The 15,728-nt window shown below is 50.9% G+C and overlaps 1 long non-coding RNA gene across 1 annotated transcript; it reads left to right on the top strand.

Moving 5' to 3' along the window:
* Positions 1-8,853: 8,853 nt before the first annotated feature.
* On the top strand, positions 8,854-12,106 carry LOC144367178 (uncharacterized). The gene is made up of 2 exons (XR_013426477.1): positions 8,854-9,010; positions 9,149-12,106. It is a non-coding gene; the product is annotated as an uncharacterized LOC144367178 (long non-coding RNA).
* The last annotated feature ends 3,622 nt before the right edge of the window (positions 12,107-15,728 follow it).

Consider the following 15,728-nt stretch of genomic DNA (forward strand, 5'->3'; position numbering starts at 1 on the left):
CTGGCCTGAAGATTCAGACTCCAGCAGCTCAAGAGCTTCCCTCCTGGCTTGGATGAGAATCTCTGTGTGGCAGGAAGGTGCCTGTTCACTTCACCATGTCTCCTTGTCCCCACGCCCAGCCCTCCAGGGTGACAAAGCATCAGAGGCCTCTCCTTCCCGCCTCACTGCAATGAGGCCAGTCTAGTCCTTCCAGACATGTGGCCCTGGGCAGGAGTGTGCACCCCTCCTGAACATGCACCCCTTGCACGCCTCGCCCTCCTATGCCCCAGACACTGGAGCAAATGGCTTTTCTGCTGCTCCCATGCCACTGGTCCCACTCAGACTCAGGAGGGAGTGGAAGTGCTTTACGCTGTGGCCACCTGCAAAGGGACTGTGAGCAAGAGAATGAGCACTGGAATCAGAGTTCAGACTCCTGAGTTTGACCACCAGGGCCTCTGCCTGCCCATGGGACATGTGTCAAAAATCAGCACCTTTCTGGTAAAGCTTTCTGTTGTTCAAAGCCTATCCAAGCCCCAGGGGTATGGTGCCTGGCCCTACCCTGTTGTATTTCTTGTCTGAGAACAAAGACCAAAGCCTCTCCTACCTACTGTCCTCTGTAGCACAAACCCACCTGCTCAAAGAGATAACTGATGGTGATGGAGAGCAAGACAAGGGATGAGACCTAGGCAAATGGGTCTAGTCCAAGTCCAGATTCTGATCCGAACTCAACAGCACATTGGCCTTCCAGCTGGCTTAGCTGCAGACCTTCCTGCCCCTTCTCTGATCCACACAGAAGAGGGAACAGCCCAGGTTCTCCACACCCATCCTCAGCCATCCTGACACCAGAGGTAATAATACTTGAATGCAGTCGTGGAGAAGGGGACCCTTCCCTCCCGGGGGCCCTATGCCCCAGGACAGGTACCGAGAGCCCAGCACCTGCACAAGCACTGGTGCCCCTCTTGGGGTTCTAAGAAAACCTTCGAGGGGCCTTGCCCTCAGGGATAGGCAATCAGGGAAAGAAGCCTCTGGCCTTGGAGGGTGCTGGGGGCAGAGGAGCCGTGGGGAGGGGTGGGCAGAGAAGAGGTGGGGACCACTGGTGGTTCATGAGGTCCTTGGCTCCTGATAATCCTGACAAACACCAGCCCAGGAAGATGCAAACAGCTGCTCTGCTGGGAATGTTCTGCAAGATAGGAAGCCGTTAAGCAGTTATCCAGATGTTTCAAGTTAAAGCACCCCGCAGAGGAGGAGGAAAAATGTCGTCTTTCCAAACCCAAGTCTTTCAAATCAGCTTGTACTTGGGATGAAATCGCCTTGCCAGGATAGAGCTGGCCCTTTGAAGAGATCCGTCTGAAATTTGGGTTTTTTTTAAAGTCAGTGGATTAGACCTTTGTCCCTACAGAGATTGTAGAAGGTTATAAAGATAGGAAGAGGCAGAAATCCAACATTCCAAAGAACCGGAGAGTCCTTAAGTCCTTTGGTCCATGCCCCTGTGTGCAGGCAGGCCTTTACCAAGTGCAGATGGCAAGGTCCTCTCTGGTTTAAAACAGGGCCAGAAGTTCCAGGATGCAAAAAACTACCCATCACTATTTTTAAGACACTGTGTGCCTTGTGCTAGCCCTTAGCCTTGCATGCACGAGCCTGTTGTATAACCTCCATAGCGGTTTAATGAGATGGGCACTGCCCCAATGTGATAGAGGAACTCAAAGAGGTTAAGTTCTTTGCCCAAGGTCATGCAGCAAGTAAGAGGCAGAACGGAAAGTTCAGGCTAGTGTGTTCGTAAAGCCCTCCAGCCCTCCTGGATTGGAGCTGGGTGTCTGGCATGCGTGCTAAATCCTGTTTCACCTCACACTTCCCATGGGAACTTTGCTCAAAACATTCCCTATAAACATTGTGCAGGCCAGCTCCGTGGCACAGGTCAGGGGCAGACCTGCTACAGAAAACTGACCATAGATGTCCCCTTCTCCACTCCTCTCTAAGGTCCCCCAACTGTTGGCACTGGCCATCTGGATTTCTCCTCCAAGGCTCTCCAGTCTGGGTCTCCCTTCCCACACCCCCTCCCTTCCTATCTATTGTCTCGGAGCCCAACTTCTTGGCTGCTGTACTCCTATTCACCAGCTTCTTTCCACTTCTCTAACCCTGAGCACAATAGACATCTTCCTGCTTATTGGTAAACAGAATCACAGCAGGTCCAGCAGGGCTATTCCAAGCCAGGTTTGGGGTCCCCAAGGAGCCTCTCTTACTGTGGTTTCCCAGTGGGGACATGAACTCTGAGAAGTGGCCCGGCCCATCCCTGCCTCTCTGCTGCCCGTGCCCTCCATCCTCCTGGATTATAGCTCATGGTGAAAATGAATATAGGTCCACACACGATGCTTCTTTCCTACCATGGGGTCCAGGAACTGCCCACTCATGTCTTCACTGGAACGTAGAAGGAGAGGCACAAGTACCGTCAACACCAAGCAAGTCCATACCACCCTACTCCCAGGGCGAGGGCTGGGGCTTAGATGATGTTTTCCCAGTAACTTCTCTGAGGGCCTGCAAACACGCAGGGAAGGAGGAGGTTGCTGAGAAGCAGGAGCAACCAAAACGCAGCAGGCAGCCTCAGTACCCGTGTCTCGGAGGTTACAGGGGATCTGCTAATGCTCCGCCAAGGAGATCCTCTACTTCACATGGAACCTGAGTCTCAGTTTTCTGAGGAGAAACCCATCCACCAAGAGATTTCCAGCGATTCAGACCCTCCAGAGACCTTCCTTGATTCTTTGTACAGTTCTAAGTGCCAAGCACAGGGATGTCATAAATGCAAGCAAGTTCTCCTCCCAGCGGACAACAGAGTAAACAAACAATAACAGATAAACAATAGATTTCAGATAAGGACCCCATGCTAGAAGGGACTGTGGCAGAGACGTGCAGCGGGAACAGAAGGTGCAAAGCCCCGAGCAGAAACAAGTGCTGCAAGTTTGAGAAAGCAAAAGGAGCCCCCCCACCACCCCGTGAGCAGCCAGAATGGGGTTGGGGTGGGTCAGCGAGGCAGGGGGCCCTGAATCTGAAGGTCCCGTAGGATTTTATGGTAAGTGCAGTGGATCCTTCTTGGGAAAACTCAAATGATCTCGGCCCCCTCTCTCCCAGTTAGTCATGCTAAAAACACAGGCAAGAGGGATGGGAGCATGATTCACAAACCGGAGGGTGACAGTGACCAGAGCGAATATAACCTAAATTTAAGGAGGAAGAATCTGTTGCTTGGCTACCAGGCCTGGGGATGGTAATGGGTAGAAATGGGAAGCTGACGTGGAGAAGGGAGAGACCCCAGGGTGTGGGGGAGGCTGAGACCAGGAAACCCTCCTGGGTTCCTGGAGGGAGAGTTTTGGCAGCTTCCAGGAGACGCAGGACTTTGACGGGAGGGTGGCAGGGAGTGTTTTAAGGGAGTCCAGTCTGGTCATCTGCCCTGGGTCACAGTCTCAAAAAGACTCCGGCAGGGGCTTGGCTGCATCTTGGAGCTTCAGAGTCATGTCAGTCCCCTTCGGACAGGTACGAGCAGGAAGGCTTTGCCTAAAAATGAGGGCTAGAGGGGAAGCAGAGGAGGCCCCGACCGCACTACTCTGTGGGGACTGGACCTCCTTGGACTGGTCACAGCCCTGCTCCAACAGTAACCTGCTGAGTGGTCTCAGGCAAATCCTTCCTCCTCTTTCTGTCCTGTGGCCAGAGTGCATTGGATTCCATCATCTGGAAGGGACAGGCCCAGGAGTCCTCATGTGCTTTGGCTTTCTTAATGGGGAGGATATTCAGGGACCTGGGCGATGGGCTTAGAGATCAGCTCTTGACCCCAGAAGTGGGCTCCAGAAGCCAGCCCCTCCCTAGACCACCTCCCAGAGATCAGGGCTGCAGGGCCTAACCACCAGCAGCCAGCCCTGCTCTCCTTAGCAGTAAGGGAGAAAGGAAGGCCCCCCTCCTGCTTCCCGTGCACCAAAAAAATAAAAAATAAAAAGCTTCCCAGCAGAACAGCAGAGCCGCCAAGCAGCCAAGCTTTGCTTCCGCCACATTAGAAATCAGCAAGCAGCAGAGTCTGCTCTCCTCCCCCACCGCCTCTCTCTCTCTTTTCTTCCCCCTCCTCTCCTCGCTTACTCTGGCCTGCCCGCCACCTATCAGAGTCAAGGCCACCTCCTGGGAAGCCCAGAGGGTTTCTCATCAAATCAGCATTTGTCATAAGGAAAACAGGTTTATTTTCCTCACTTTGAGAAGGTGTCAGCGGTGGCGGGTGGCAGCAGCAGCAATGCAAAGGGTGCTTTGTAGATTCAAAGCTTCCCCCCTGCGGCGGAATCTGACACTCTCTTCCCTTTACCTCGCAAGCTGCTCCTCTGGCCTCTCTCTCCCGCCATCCTCTTAACCCTGACCTATGAGCCTTTGCTTACAGACCTGTCCACTCCTAGTTCTTCCTTCCTTCACTTCACTACCCTCATTCAGTAATTGAGAGTCCTTCCTTTTGTGTGCCAGGAACAAGAGGTGCTGAGGATATGAGACGCAGGGGGAGAGGGGTGTGCATGGATACATGAATAAACCATTAAAATACAAAGCAGTCACCGTGGCGACAGAGGTGAGCACACACACAGCCTTGCTGTGGCACCAAAGGGAACATCAGTCCACGTGGGTGTAGAGATCAAGGTAAATGTTCCAAAGGCGGGGATGCTGGAGCAGGGATCCCAGGCCATTAGGAGCTCCTGGGATCCAGGGTTGGTGGGTGGATGTCACTCCAGGCCAGGGGCTGCAGAACCAAAGGACCTTAGCACAGAGGAGTAAGAGTGGGTGGCAGGAGCAAAGGCAGAGCCCCAGCAGTTTTCCTGATGTTGGGGATTGGGATGGGAAGAATCAAGTGGGCATTTGGGAAGTCCTGGGAAAGCTGGTTTTAATGAGGACAAGCCTGCAGTCATTGGTTAGGAGGTTGATGCAGTGGAATTTGAAGACGTAAGATATGAGTTCTGGGTGAGGAAAACGGTAGCAAGGTTGGATGAGAGAAAGTGTAGGAGGCACAGAAAGAACCATTAAGGGGGAAGAACTTGCAATGGTTTCACAGATGTGGGACTCTTCAGCTGGCTCCCAGGGAGGGTGTGAGGGCTTCCTGAGCACCCCCTGCATAGAGGCCAGGCTGAGGGCACTGCTTGGGAGGAACAGGGACAGGCCTAGGGGAAGCCACAGGGGCATGCAAGCAGAAGAGAAACTGAAGAGAGAGCCGCAGCAGAAGAGACCAGCCTGGCTCCGTGGGGAATGCCTGCAATCTCAGCAACCTGGGAGGGAGACTGGGGCAGGAGGATCACATGTTTGAGGCCAGCCCTGGCAACTTAGCAAGACCCTATCCAAAAAGAAAAAAAAAAAAAAGGCTGGGGACATAACTTAGTGGTAGAGCTTCCCTGGGTTCAATTCCTAGTACCAAAGAGAGAGAGACAGACAGACAGACAGACAGACTAGTCACCCACAAAGAAGGAAAGGGAAGGGGCAGTAGATAAAGAAGGAAGGAGTTGGGGCAACCCTCGCTCAGAGGAGGATTTTGCAAACTGTCTTTTGATGTGGAATGACGCTTGTCTTGGTGACTGTGCGTGTGCAGTCTGGGCTCACCGCTGCCTTCATAGACTGAGGACAGCCTCACTCGCTCACCGCCTGGGTCCTCCTGGATGTGAACTGCTCTTCATTTTGCCACTCGTCATCAACACAGTGACCTTTCTATCCTGGTACCCACTAGGTATAAGTGGCCGTCCAACCCTCTAGCTGGGCTGTCGCCCATGGAAAAAGCCTTTGTGCTCAGAAGATTCCCAATCTAACGCAGAGGGTGTGTGCAAAATCCCCACCCATCGGAAAGCGACAAACAAGTTACACGGACACAGGAACACACCTGCCATGAAGCGAGCACACGCGAAAGGAGAGAAGGGAAGCCTGGGAAAGGGAGCAGAGACACCCTCTCAGGCATCCGCTCTGGCTCCGGAGTGCCAAGACCCATTGGGATGCGATGCCCGTAATTTAGAGCCCATCAATCCTGCAGGGCCTGGTGCTCTGACCCTTTGAAAACCTCTCTCTTCTCTGACAGCTGAGCCCTTCTCCTTGGAGGCCCGGGGCGGGGAGGTTTCTCTGTAGATGTGCTCTGGGGCTCTGCAGCCAACATGATGGATGAGAAGGCAAGAGCAGCTCAGGGCAGCTAAGGCCAGAGGGGCTGAGAAAGGAGAGAAATACGGTGGCAAAGCAATTCAGAACAAGAGGGACACTGGGGGCCAGCTGGGGGCAGGGGAGCTGGATCCCTCTCTGTCATTTCCGTTTGCCTGTCTCTCTTTCTCTAACTAGGTCCTCAGTTCTGTGACTCAAGTGACACAGAGAGGTTGAGGCAGCAGAGGGGGGAAGGTGAACCATCAGATGTTCACAGGATCGTCTCTTCCTTCTCTTCAGGGCATGGATTTGGGGTGCAGTGAAGAGCTGCTTACCCGCAGCCACCCCTCTTCCCTGCCCCAGTGCCCCAATGTCCCAGAAACAGGCTGCGGCCTGGCTGTCTTGGCATAGACACGGGATCCATTCAACCTGGTTCTCACGGGTATAGGACACAGACACCGAGGACAGCGGCTAGCAGAGGGAAAGGGACATTTCCCGGGATGCAATCCAATCCAGACTCCAAACCAGGGACCGAAGTAGAACAGAACTGCAGCCGCTCTCCCCAGGAGCCGAGCTCTGCCATTTCGGCTGCTTGGCAGGCTTGGCAGTCCGGAGGTGTGACGGGCAAGCCTCAGCCTACTCTTCCCCAGCCCCTGAATTCCATTTGTCCAGACCTTCCATGTGCTCACAAGACAACAGGGAAGCTGACAGAGTATTACTGTCCTCCCACTCACTCCCCGTCAGCTGCTGGGGTGGGGGAAGAAAGAAAGAGAAAGCCATGGCAGCCCCCCCACCTTGCTAAGCTGCTAACATGACGGGATGCTGAGCATAGGGGAGGGGCGCCGGGGCTGGGGAAGCTGGTGTTATTGGTCTCTCCTACCTGACATATTGAGAATGGCTTCCTTATTGGTCGAGTCTCCGAACTGTCTCTCTTTCTGGAAGTGAATATGGAACCGTCAGGATTACAAAGCGCCTCAGGGCTGGAGACCCACTTCCTGTGGTTCCCTTACTCCTAGGTATGGGGGTTATATTGACAAATCAAACATGTGCTCCATGTTGATACTCTGGGGCCAGAGTTGTGGGGAGTTCCATTGGCAGTGAGAGACACAGCCAGCCATGCAGGGAGGGGAGGGAGCTGGGGCCACCATGGGCTGCAAGTTTCCTTGGAGGAAGTAGCGGGTGCACTGGCATGGGCCCCTCTTCACCCGCTTAGCGACCCAGCTCTTGTGGGCTGGGTGACCCATGGATAGGGTCCCACACAGGCAGCTGCCGAGGGCAAACTTCTGCATGGTGGGGGTGTGCCTTGCCCATAGTCACAGCATGATGCAAATCTGTAGAGAGCATGACAGGCCATTGACAGCACGTGGTTCTGAAGGTGAGAAGCAGGAAGACTTTGCTAGGGTGGCCTGGCCTTTCCTCTCCTCTTCCTCTTCCTTCACGGGCTGCTGCTTATCCCTCACTCCTGCCCATCTCCCCCTAATATTCCTCCAGCCCCCCAGACATGCCTCAGTTCAGGTCTGGGACATCCTCTGGGTCCCTGGAAAGAAGAACAGGAATCCTCCCTTGGGGATCTGGCACCCAGGATGTCAGGTGATGGTCAGATAAGCCAGAGGGAAGCAGCTGCCTGGACACAGGCACAAGAGCCTCGCCCAGGTGCCAGCCAGGGCCTAGAAAGCCCAGAGCATTGGGGCCACATTTGTCCCACGGAGCTCCAGAGGCAGGCTGCATAGAATCCCCCCTGCTTGCCCCTCCAGCGCTTCCCACTCTCTGCCGGCTCCTGCGGAGGGGGTGGGGCAGCCATGGAAGCCTGACTGTGGAGACAAAGCCCACAGAGGCTTCTCCACTCACTTTTTCACACTCTCTTCTTTCCAAGCCAAGAGGCCACCGGTCTCCTGGTGCGGGCCCTCCTTTTGCTCCGTCCAGGTCTCTGGGACCACGGCTATGTTCCCCTCCACTCCAAGTGTCCCACCTGCCCTTGCGGGTTTCCCTTAACCCTACCTGGTTTTGTGTACACCCTTTCTTTCATGCTGGACCCCGGTTAATAAACATCTTGCACCTGCTCTCCCCATATGTAGAAAAGCTGCCCTGGATCGCAATCCTTCCCAAAATATGGCCTGGGTTGTTAACTCCTGCAGGTGAACCTGGGTTTGAGTCGTAATCCTGCCACTGGGTAGGTTATTCTTCTTGTGTTTTACCTTCATCTGGAAAATGGGGGTACTACCCTGTCTCAGGCTGATTAACTTCAGTAATGTGCACACACATGGTGCTCATTATTTAGCACACAGAGCCCAACAAACAGAAGCTGTTGTTGTGCTATAAGAGAAGTGCGGCATGCCTTAAGCTCTCCTTCTTGGAGCCCTTTTGGGACCCAGGCAGCAGTCATGGTTATCAAGATGTGGGGCTACTCCAGGACCCTGGTATTCTTTAGACAGTTTCTGGAATGTGGGTCCCAGTCCTCCTCCTGGAGTCGCCCTCCTTCCTGAGAGTTCCTTCTCAGGAGACCTCCACCCTCCCTTGGGTGCCATCAGAACAGCCCAAGGGTGCAGGTGGGGGAAGGGCAATGGACAAAGATCCTTTGTACTGAAATCCCAATGGGCAAGGGCAGGGACCTAGGCAGCCGGCCTCTCTGATGCATTTCCAAGTTTCACTTAATGCTCATTATCATAACCAAGATCACAATGCTGGCTCCCTTCACATCTGTGGTATCAGCTTGCAGTGACTCATTGCCAAGTCTCAGGGCGTATTAGGAACCACCACGTGGATCCAGATGCGTCACTCCTTGGGGCTGGGAAGCGAGAACTGAAGCCTGAGGCCTTCAGAGAGCTGCAGCCCCAGCAACATCAGACCCTCCAGGTGCCCAGCAACTCCCAGGCCTGTTCCATCCCTAACCCCCAGATGCCACAACTAGAAGGTAAAAAATTAGCTGGGAAAAGGAAAGAAAACGAAGGAGAGGGGTTATGGAATGGCCATTGGGTGCCACCCAGGAAGTGGGTGCTGACCCCAATGTCTGGGACTATGCACCCAGAGATTTGATCACACCTTCACTCAGGTACCATCTCCACTGCACAGAGGAGACACATCTGCAGCTCGGAAGGGTGCGATTCTCTTCATGATAACATCCCACTCATCCTCAGGGTTCCAGTCCTACCCACCAATCTGCTGCTCCCAGACAGGAGTGTGTCCTCACCGTGAGCAACACCAGGCCGGCCTGGGGGTACTGCAAGGGAGTGGGGGACAGAGGACAGGGGCAAACCCAGGATGAAACAAGGCTGGTCAGAGGGGCAGAGACAGTCACTACACACAGGATGGGGGTGGGGTCAGGGTGCCTGGGCTGGGAACAGTAGGCACCAGAGGCCCTGGAGTATCAGCTGGGGCCAGAGTGTGTTTGTTCTTCTCTGAAAGGTCACAGAGGAGCTGGTGCTTTGAGGGGAAAAGGGGCAAAGAAAGAGGCACGGACTGATGGGGGGTTTTTTGTTTTTTTGTTTTTTTACAAAGCGTCAGTTCCAATGCCAAAGACCCAGCCCTAGGGATGAGACCCAGTGGGGAAGACCAGACAGAGGCTGGGTCCGCTGCCCTGACAGGAGCCACAGGGGTTGCAGGTCATTCTGTTGGAGGCTCAGGAGCCAGTCTGCCAATAGAATTTCAGGAATGTGAGCAATGCCCACCATTGCATGAAGAGGGAGGCCAGGGAGATGAGGAGGAGAGCCAGGAGCCCTCTGCAAACCATGGGGAGAAGGGGACCCACTGCCAGGGTGTGCTGATGTGTGGGGTCCCCAGGGAGCACTTATATCCACTTCTTCCATCCAATCTCCTCTTGGAAAGTAGAGGCCCTGGTGTCTAGAGAGCACTAGAGTACCAACTACCAGATGTCCAAGACATTTGCTTGTACAGATACTTGGCCACAAGATAATAATATCCTGTACCCAGGATATTATGTCCTGGCCCCTCTGGCACCAAAAAGCAGGTGGGGCCCCAGCTGGACCTAGAATTTACCAGTTTCAACCACAAAGACCTGCAGTCATTTTTAACTTCTTAAAATGTGACCCATTTCTTATTTTCAGTAGAACTGAAAAATATTCATATTATATGCCCATTTATTTGTGGCTCTATGAAATCCATTTTCATAATGTTTAATATTTTTGATTTATTGAATCTTCACTTGAATTTTATTGGCTGCTCTTCCCCACTCTGCACTAGCTGCAAGGGCTTCATGTGGCCATGGCTTGCACAAACTCAGCCAGGAGTAACCACAGCATCCTGGGCAGTGAGTGGGAGGAAGCTCAGCACCAACCAGGACTGAGAGTGCCTCTTGGGCAGCAACGGACAAGGGCTCCAGCCAGCTAGAGTGGCCTTACCCTGCGCACACCGATGGGGAAGGACATCTAGAGGGCATACCGGGAGCCAGAGCTGGGGCCACAGGACTTTCACCCACTTCTAGAGCCCACGCAGGCGGCTCTCCAGGCTCACGTGTGATGAGTCTTGAGTTCATCCAGGGTCCCCAAAGCTGGTCCCCCAGAACAGAGTTAAGCATTGCAGTCCGGACATCCCCATACCTCTGGAAGATTCTCCCCAAACCATCTATGAAATGGAGTTTGTCTCACCTGTGAAAGTGTGAAGACCCAGGCGAACCCCAGCTGTGCTCTATCCTGGCCAAGTGACCTTGGGCAAATCACCTGATTCTCTGAGTTTCTGTTTCTATAAGACAGGCTTCCTGACATGATTAACATGAGGACTCAAGGCGATGACTTAGGTAAAGCTCCTAAGGCAATGCCTGACCCCTAGGAAGGGTTCAACAGACATGAATTCACTCTCCTCCTCACGCCAAGCCCCAGGAAAATGGCCAGGGTGTCGCGGCCACAACCCAGCCAGGTGATCCCACCTCACTTTCCACTGCCCCTGGCCCGGCTCCACAGAGACTCAAGCATGCTCAGTTCACGCCAGCTGGCAGAGCCTGGGGTGAGGACACTGGATGAGTGAGGAAGAGAAGCCTCCCTGGTGGGGGGAGTCGTGTTCACAGCAAGAGCCAGCCCCAGCCACACCCCAGCCAGAAACAGCTGCCTGCGGCAGAGGGAAGCCCGGGGGTGGGCCATCCCCTCTCCATGCCCACTTCCCTGCCACCAGACAGAGGCAGGATGTTGTCTGGATTAAGTGCTCCATATGACTCTGAGACCCTGGGGACCTCGCCTGCTTGCCTGCAAAGGTCCCCAATGGCCTGCTCTGCACCTGTCCTGGGGCCCTCTGAGGCTTGTGTTACCAACAATAGTTTCAAATCCCTGATTAAAATGCTGCAGCAGGGAGAATCAATAACCATTGGCAGCTGAGCCTCTAATAAGTATAATAATCGCCATTAATGGAAAGAGTGGGGGAGTGAGTGGGGCTGGTAATATAGTGATTATATTAATCTGCCCCATCGCGAGCTCTGTCTGCCTGCTCTTGGCACGCCGTGGCCTGGAGCCCATCAGGAGGCACAGGGGCTGCCAGCCAAAGCAGCCAGCAGGGCTTCAGCCGGCTCCAGCCTCTGCACCTCCGCAGCCCCCACGCTCCCTTCTCCAACCAGCATGGATGGGAGGAGGCGAGGGAAATCTTAGCAGGGAAGAGGGGGAAAGCCAGAGGAGGGGAGCGCTCCAGGCCCCAGGCGCCTGAGGAGCTGGAGTCTGGTATTCAGGCTTCAAGGGTTTCTCGCTTATTGAATGTCACTGAATAGCTGCTTGCATAGGTTTAGGTGTGCAAGGAGTGACATCCAGGCATTTTGCAGCTGGAAACTCATTAAGCCGTCATAGCAACCCACAAGGTAGATGTTATTATTATCCTCACTTCACAGGTAAGAAACTGAGTCACAGTTGGTTAAATGATTCACCCAAGGTATCTATGCCTTAAGTTCAAGATTTTAGACTTGAACTAGGTGTCACTGATCTCCTCTGTTTTGCTCCTCTCCTAAGCTGCTTCTATAACCCCTAAACCTGGATATGATAGATACTCAATAAACAGGATTGTCTGGAGCCATGAACTATCTCTGTTTTTGACTTTTTAAAAAAGTTTTCAGCACTAAGGACTGAACCCAGGGCAGCTCTGCCACTGAGCTGCATCCCCTGCCCTTTTTATTTTTAATTTTGAGACAGGGTCTTATTAATCTGCCCAGGCTGCCTTCAAATTTGCAATCCTTCTGCCTCAGCCTCCCAAGTCACTGGGATTATAGGCATGTGCCACCATGCCCAGATGGTCCCACTTGCATTTATGACGAGCACAACTCCCACTTATTGTATTTGAGCCCCATCCCAGTCTGAGTATACTTTAAAACATCTTTCTAGCAAGAATTAGTAAGCATGGAAGTGGTCCAGGCCTGCAGAAGAACACTCCTTTTCCCTTTTCCCCCAATTTGACTTGGTGTTGAACACAGACCATGCCTTTTTTTGTGGCTGCAGGGATGGGACACCAGCTGAGAACATGCCCCCCACCCCCGGCAGGGCTTCTCTGGTGCTACACTTGGCTGACCATTCCATGGGTCTAATCCCCTCTCAAAAGCCTAAAAGCAAGAGAGCTGGTTTGCTCTGCCACCACCTTCCAGAAAGTTTTCTTGGAGATGGGGACAATCCTGAGAGAGGAGTTCATTAGAAGTGGCCATGCCCACACCATCCTCCTGGGACCCAACCATCTTTCCATTAGAGAAACCCAACCTCAGCCCACAAAATCATAGCACATGAGGTATCAGTCTGTTATCTCAGAGGGTTAATGGATTACCCAAGAACTGTGAGCCTCCAGCTCAGATCAATATTGAGAGCAATTCTGTCCAGGGCTCTCTTTTTTGTCCCACCTTGTATTCTCCACCTAGCACAGTGTCCAATGCATATATATTGTTTCATTGTACAAATAAACAAACAAATGTATGTTCCTCTTGGTCTCATTCACCATCTCATAGTCCAGACTCCAGAAAAGTTCTATTAAAGTAAATTGGTTTTTAGAAAAAGGGACATTTTAGTGTCTTTTTAAGTGTCTTTAGTACTTTTCTTTCTTTTTCTTTTTTGCAGTGCTGGAGACTCAAGGCCTTAGGGTTTGCTAGGCAAGCATACTACTACCTAGCTACACCAACTCAGTGAATAATTTTAAAAATTATATAAAATATACATAATATAAAATTTACCATTTTAACAAAATTTAAGGGTACAGTTTAGTAGCATTAAGTACCTTTATGTGGTTATATAACCATCTCCACAACTCAATTCTAGAACTCTTCTTATCTTGTAAAACTGGAACTCTGTACCCATTAAACAGATAACTACCCATTCTCCTGACCCTGACAAACACTGTTCTGCTTTATGTCTCTTCTCTAGCTACCTCAAATGTTTGGGGAGGTGGCTCTCTCATAATTCAGTTAACTATTATTTTAGGTTTTATTATAGATTGTTTCCAATCTTTCCTTATTATCAGTAATGCAGCAATTTTTTTTTTTTTTTTTGCTTTGAACTCCTAAACTCAAGTGATCCTCCTGCCTCAGCCTCCTGAAGAGCTGGGCCTACAGCTGCCTGTCACCACCCCCAGTTTATCAAATGCATTTATGCAAAAGTTTTTGTGTATGTAGGATTAGTTCCTTGGGATTGATTGTCAGAATCAAGAATCACTGGACTAGGAATGTGGATCAAGGGTAGAGTGCTTGCCTGAATTCAGTGCCCAAAGCCCTGGATTCAAACCCTAGCACCTCAAAAAAAATTTACTAGGGAAAAAAATAACTTAAGCATTTTTAGGCTTGTGATACATATTGTCAGTTAGCCAAATGATGTTAGCAATTTGTATATTATGTCTAAAACCTTATGTTGGGAATGTATAAAGATGTCCATATCACTATGTACTTATCCCACAATTTTTTTTAAAGTGCATCATTAATTGTTAGGCATAAATCTATATGTCATTGTTCACTAAAAATATGTTGTAGCCACTGGAGTTTGGTGGAAAGAGTGCTGAACTTGGAGTTGGGTCTATTTTCAGAAGGTGAGTATAGGGCAGAATGTGCCCTGAACTGGAAGGAGAAAAAATAGATGCTACCCAGCACCTACCACTCCCCAGAGTCTCTTTCTTTTTCTTTTTTTTTTAAAGCAGTTTTTGTTTTTTGTGGGTTTTTATTTTTATTTTCTTTCCTTTTGATTTTGGTAGCAGGGATTGAACTCAGGGCCACTCGACCACTGAGCCACATACATAGCCCTTTTTTGTATTTTGTATTTTATTTAGAAACAGTGTCTCACTGAATTGCCTAGTGCCTCGCTTTTGCTGAAGCTGGCTTTGACCTCCTGATCCTCCTGCCTCAGCCTCCCAAGCTTCTGGGATTATAGGCATGCATCACTGCACATAGCTTAAAGCATTTTTTGAAACAGTGATTTATTTTTTATTTCTTGCAGTACTGGGGATCAAACCCAGGGCCTCATGCATGCTAGGCAAGTGTTTGAGCACTGAGCTACATCTTTAGCCCTTTTTAAATTTTTGAGACAAGATTTCTTTTAAGTTGCTCAAATTGGCTTCAATTTATGATCCTCCTGCCTTGACTTCAAGAATAGAGATTATAGGCCTGTGCCACTATGCACCCAGCTGGAAGTGATTTTTAAAATGTACAGCCAATAAAAAATACGATGGCAGTTTCTATTGTGTAGGTATATTATACCGGGACATACCACATTTTCTTTTCTTTCTTTCTTCTTCTTCTTCTTCTTTTTTTTTTTTTTTTTTTTTTGGTGTGTGTGTGTGTGGTACTGGGGATTGAACCCAGGGCCTATCCTGAGCTACAGCCTCAGCCTTCCTTTGTTTGTTTTGAGCCAGGGTTTCAGTAAGTTGCCCAGGCTGACTTTGAACTTTGTGATCCTCCTGCTTCAGGCTCCAAGTCACTGGGATTGCGAGTATGTGCCACCACACTTGGTTATGCCATGTTTTATTTATTGATTCATCTGCTGATGAGCATCTGGGCTGTTTCTATAATTTAGCTATTGTGAAGCACCATGATAAACATGGGTACACAGGTATCTCTAAAGCATGCTGACTCTGATTGCTTCAGATTTATGCCCAATAGTGGCACATACCATATGGCACAGGACCGTATGGTAGTTTTATTTTTTGTTTTTGTTTCTCTGGTTTTGGAGATGGGAATCAGGGGTGGTTTACCACTGAGCTACATCCCCAGCCTTTTAGATTGTTTTGAGTCACGGTCTCAGTAAGTTGTGGGGTGGGCACTGAACTCAGGGGGACTCAACTGCAGAGCCACATCCCCAGCCCTATTTTGTATTTTATTTAGAGACAGTCTCACTGAGTTGCTTAGTGCTTCACTTTTGCTGAGACTGGCTTTGAACTCTCAATCCTCTTGCCTCACCTTCCCTAGCTGCTGGGATTACAGGCATGTGCCATTGTGCCCAGCCCTTAGCTTTTTTATTTTGAGAAAAATTCTTGCTAAGTTGCCCAGACTAGCCTCAAACTTGCAATCCTCCTGCTTCGGCCTTCCAAGTTATTGGGATTGCAGGTGTGGCCCACCACGATCAGCCTATTTTTAGTTTTTTGGAGCAGCTTCCATCGTTTTCCACAGTAGCTGTACTAATTAACATTCCTGCCAACAGTGTATAAAGGTTCCCCTGCCCCTAACCTTTACCAGCATTTGT

This window comes from Ictidomys tridecemlineatus, chromosome 10 (assembly GCF_052094955.1).
Source record: "Ictidomys tridecemlineatus isolate mIctTri1 chromosome 10, mIctTri1.hap1, whole genome shotgun sequence".
Taxonomy (NCBI): domain Eukaryota; kingdom Metazoa; phylum Chordata; class Mammalia; order Rodentia; family Sciuridae; genus Ictidomys; species Ictidomys tridecemlineatus.